Source organism: Alligator sinensis, unplaced genomic scaffold (genome assembly GCF_000455745.1).
Source record: "Alligator sinensis unplaced genomic scaffold, ASM45574v1 scaffold1542_1, whole genome shotgun sequence".
Classification (NCBI taxonomy): Eukaryota; Metazoa; Chordata; order Crocodylia; family Alligatoridae; genus Alligator; species Alligator sinensis.
This window is the reverse complement of record NW_005842452.1, coordinates 275,244-280,203: the sequence shown is the minus strand read 5'-3', so window position 1 is coordinate 280,203 and position 4,960 is coordinate 275,244.

The window sequence follows — 4,960 nt, the reverse complement described above, 5'->3', positions numbered from 1 at the left end:
GGGGGGGCAGACTTAAAATGAGTCAGGAAATGTGGGGGTGTCTTTTAGTCAAGGTAACATGGCAAATACAAGCTGCTCCCCGGTCTTCTCACTGCTGGTTTTGATCCTCCTCCGGGCTCTTCTCTGGACCCTCCAATCTCCTCCCACCCTGAGTTGCCAGCACCATGTCCCAGCGCTGTCAACTCCTGAGATCAGCCCTCCCCTGCTTGCTGTCTCCCTGTATCTCCCCCCATGGCTCATGCAACCCAGTCTGGGGTGAAAAGGGGGCAGGCAGTGGAGTGATCAATAAGTCCTGGTCCCCCACACCCACTAGACAGGGCTAGGAGGCTGTAGCAGGGAGACAGCTAGCTTACAACCCATGCTGCATGGTGCAGCAGTGGGATCTGAACCCCTATCACCATACAGACACCAGACACCCTGAGAAAGGCCAGATCCTTGCCCAGAGCCTGATTCACCATCACTCACTCAGCCCTAGGGATATTATTAGGACCCCCCAATGTATCTCCTAGGGTCAGGGGCTCTCAGAGACCCCCAGTCTTACCTACGGGGAAGTTTCCTCCAGGGCTTGCCTGGGGTTTTCCACCCTAAAAAAGACATGAGGCCTGTTTGGCTATAAAGTACCTGCAAAAAGTCCTTTTTAAGACCTGGCACAGTCTGGAGTCAGCAAGATTCTTACTAGCCTGGAGGGGGGTGTGCAAATGTGTGTGTACGTGCGTGTGTACGTGTGTGTGGGCTCAGAGCACCATTAGATCCACATAAAACGCTCCCTGCCCACCCCCCGTGCTGCATTTCACAGGGAGATCTGGGCTCCTTAAGCCCCCGCCTGCCTCTTGTTAGCAATGCCTGGCTCTGGCATTTCAGGTGTTGTATCAAGATCTACCCCCTGCCCTGCACCAGCTTGCCTTGCCCCTTCTCCCCCCACCCACACAGACCCAAGCCAGCACCTTTGCCCACCCCAAGGCTGAGGCTGGAGCCCAGGGTGCAAATTGGCTCCTTCAAGCCTGTTGGCTGAAGCTTTAAGGGGAGTTTTCCCCTTTGAACCTTCTTTATTTAATGTTATTTATTAGCAACTTCTAGGCTGGGTGTGGGGCCAGGCTGGCCTAGCAGCGCCTGCCTGCTCGTGGAAGCTAAGCAGGGCTTGGCCTCGCTTGGGCTTGGATGGGAGCCCCCACAGTGCAGATGGGGCAGTACTGGCTGGGAGTGGTTGTGGGCTTATACTGGCACCTGGGGGTGGGGGACAGGGCCACACATGTGCAGAGCTCTGGCAGGTCTCAGCCCTCCCCCTCCCTGAGTGCTGGCCGTGCCTCAGTTTCCCCATGGCCCCTCCCTTGGTTGGGGCACAAAGAGGCGGGATTTACGAGCATCTCTCAGACACTCATAACGAAGCAAATTCAATTTGACGCTGCCCCGGCCAGTCAATACGGGAGATAAACGAGCTGGCGGGCCCCGGCGGCTCAATGGCAAAATCGATGGCACTCCATTGTGCGCCTCAGCTGCGTGGGCTCGATCCTGCCCCCCGCCCTGGAGCTGGGGTAGGGGCAGGGGACCTGCCAGGACCAGGGGTTCCCCAGGGCCTGCTGGGGTTCATGCCCTAGGGCACTGGGGGCTGTGGCAGTTTCAGTACCCCCCACCCCACAAACTCCACTCAACCCAGTGCCATAGGCTCCCTACCCCAGTCCCTGAGGGAGAGTCTCTGCCAGTTCTGGGCGGTGGGGAGGAGAGGACTTTTGGGGATGTCTAATGACCATGGTAACCTTGACAGTGGCGTGTCTCCAGGAGCCCCCAAGCCCATGGCAACACCCCACAACTGGACCCATCCCTGCAGACCCCAGTGCCAGCTCTGTGAGCCCCCCGCTCACTTCTGGGAGTGTCCGTCTGTCCGTCCGTCTGCAGTGCACCAGGCAGGGCTGTTCGCTGGCTCTGGTGCGGGTCTGGTCCTGGCAGCTGGGCCGAGCAGACGGTGTCGAGCTGGCCCGGCGTGGCCAGCCCTGGGCCATGCCAGCCGGGGATGGTGCCACCGGCCTGGCCTGGCAGCGGTGCCTCGCGCCTGGCCTTGCCAGGGCCCCAGAGCTGGCAGGTGCTGGGTCCCAGCTCTCCGACGAGGTGGGCAGCCCTGAGCCCCAGCTCCATCTGGCCTGCAGCGGCTGCCAGTGCTGCTGTCTCTGTCCTCCCCACCCTACCCAGCTAGAGGCCCTGGGGAAATGCGGTCCACTGAGCCCACGGCACAGAGCCACGAGCTGCGGTGAGGGGCGCCGGTGTCTCTGCAGGGTCCCGTGGTGCCCAGCCCGCTCCTCTCACCTTGTCTCCTTGCCCCTTCTTCCCCCCTACAGCTCAGATCTCCCTCCAGGGGTCAGCGCTCTCTTCCTGACCACCAGGGTCAGGTGGAGAATCTCCCTCACAAACTGGGCTATAGGGTCTATGACACTTGGTTGGCCTGGAAATAACAACCCTGACTATTTTCACTACTGGGACTTGTGCCTCTGAATTTGCCACCCAGAAACCTCCTGGCTCCCCAGGCCTCTGCCCCACAGAGCTTGCAGGGGAAACTGAGGCATGGGGCAGGGCTAGACCTGGGGTCTGGCGGCTGGCAGGGCGGTGGCCGGCGAGCGATTAGGCGAGCCGCCGGGTGGATAATTGCAAGCGGGGCTGTCACCGCAGCCCGGAGTGTTATTGCAAAGTCCTCGCCGCGGATAATGACTCTTCCCGCCGCCTGATTGACCGCGCTAATTAATTAGCACTCGCACCAGCGGCAAGCAGTGGGCTGCCTCGATCCTGCCTGGATCCAAAGCTCGCCGGGTTTCTCTGTGCAGCAGCCAGAGCCAGGCCCTGGGGACAGGAATGGGGTGAGGTGAGAATAGGGCCTGGGATAGATAGATAGCTAGATAGATAGATAGCTAGATAGATAGATAGATAGATAGAGTCACAGTCCCTGGCAGTGACTCTCACAGGCCTAGTCAGCCTCAGCACCCTCTCAGCTGGTGCCAAGTGTCATAAACCCCATACTGCAGTCCTTGAGGGAGATTCTCTTGCAGTTTGGGGTGGTGGGGAGCAGAGGGTTTTTGAGCAACCCCTGGGAAGTTGCCCCAGGCTGAGCAGTGGGGGGCAGCACTGAGCCCTGGAGTAGGACCCGGGTGCTTGGGGAAGGGGCTGAGCTGTGTGTATTGGGGGGAAAGAGGCAGGACACTGGTGTGGGGAGACAAGGCAAGAGGAGCTGCATGGGGCTCCAGGGACAGAGGGGCATCCATGGGGCAGGCAGAGTGACACGTGTCCAGGAGGGGAAAGGCCTGGCCTGGGCATGTCCCTGGGGATCCTGAGTCCCAGTCCCTGCAGGTGCTGGGCTCCATCACCCCAGATCTCACCTGGCCATGGTACCCCCAGCCTGGCTCCCACCGGGGTCCTGCCCTCAACACCCCCAATAACACAGGGTCTGTAATGATCTCAAGCAGCCTGTGGCCTTTCAGGGGCGCGGAGGTGAAGTGCCAGCCTGTTGGCATTTGGGGGCTAGGAGAGGTTTTATGGGGACCCCTTGTCGAGGCTGGAAAACACCTGGTAGGGGCTGCTTGTAATGGCCAGCCGGTGTGGGGAGAGGGGCCCCAGACCCAGCCAGCCGTGGACAGGGGGCCGATCCACACCCAAAATAATGGGGACGGTGTGCTGGGGTCCACCAGCACCGAGAAGCTTGGAAGGGTCAATTTTGGGAAGCTGCCAGGCCCCTGTTCAGGGTGTCTGGTGCCTTCTGGCCAGCGAGTCCATACGACTCCATAGTGCCCGCTGTGGGGACCTGAGAGGGGCAGGGGCTTCCTCAGCCAGGGGGGTCCAGGCCCTGCCTTCTCAGGCACCCCACATCACCCCCTACAACTGCCACAAAGCCAGGGCCTGGCTGCCTCCCTGACTGCCTGGCCATTCATCAGCTGAGCCAGCAGCTGGGAGTCGAGAAATGGCTTCAGCCCCGAGTTTTTTGTGGCGGTCTTGCTTTATCTAAACTCACCCCAAAACCTCTCATCAGATCCAACCAGAGCAGCCCCCATCCCCCCAGTCCTCCGGATTTCACCCCCCTCTTCATTTGGAAGCCTTCTTAGCCAGCCGTGCCCCCTCCCCTCTCGTCAACCCCATTTTGGGAGTATTTATAGGGTTTTTTCCTGCCCTGGCTCCAGCCCTCAAGAGCTGGAAGCAGGAGGGGTGGTCCCAGCAAAGCCCCAAGCCCCCTGTCCCCACCCCCACAGGAGCAGGCAGGGGCTAGTTTCGACCTGCCCTGGCCCCATCCACACTAGCCTGGGGGCTTCGAAGGGGGGTTTGGTCCTGGAGTCTCGGGGCTCCAGCCCATTATCATGGCAGATAATGGCAGATCAATGGCTTAACCAGGGGCCGGGGGCCAGCATCTGGTCTGCCCTGCCTTCACGCCCTCTGGCCTCCCCCTCTCCTGAGTATGCAGAGACCCGACAACTCGTTCCACCTGACCTCCCCCAGGGGCTGAACCCGGCTCCCAGGAGACCCCCACCAGAGCTCCCAGACCCCTCCCCGCTCCTGCTCTCCCTCCTCTCTCCCCCCATAATGCAGCACCGACAATTTTGCAATGGGAGCAACATTTTGCCTGGCAATTACTTTTTATGAGCCCACCTTTACTGGGATGGATCCTCGAGGACGACGTGGAGAGGGAAGAAGGGGCGGGGGGGGAAACACCCCTCATTTTATCTCCAAGCTGCATCCTGTCCCCCCCGCCAGCTTCCCTGGTCTCCTGGCTACAAGGATGGACGGACCAACAGGACCCCTGGACATTTCCAAGGACCTCGAAAGAGGGAAGGAAAGTGAAGGAAGATGTGGGGATGGGATGGGGGGGGGAGAAAGGTGACACAATTAGGGACCATAAAATTCTTCATAAAGCCATGAGATCCGTGTTCTAACACCCGGTAATTGTTAAATGGCTCAGCCATCTGCTGGCTTGCGTGGCAGAAATTGCCGG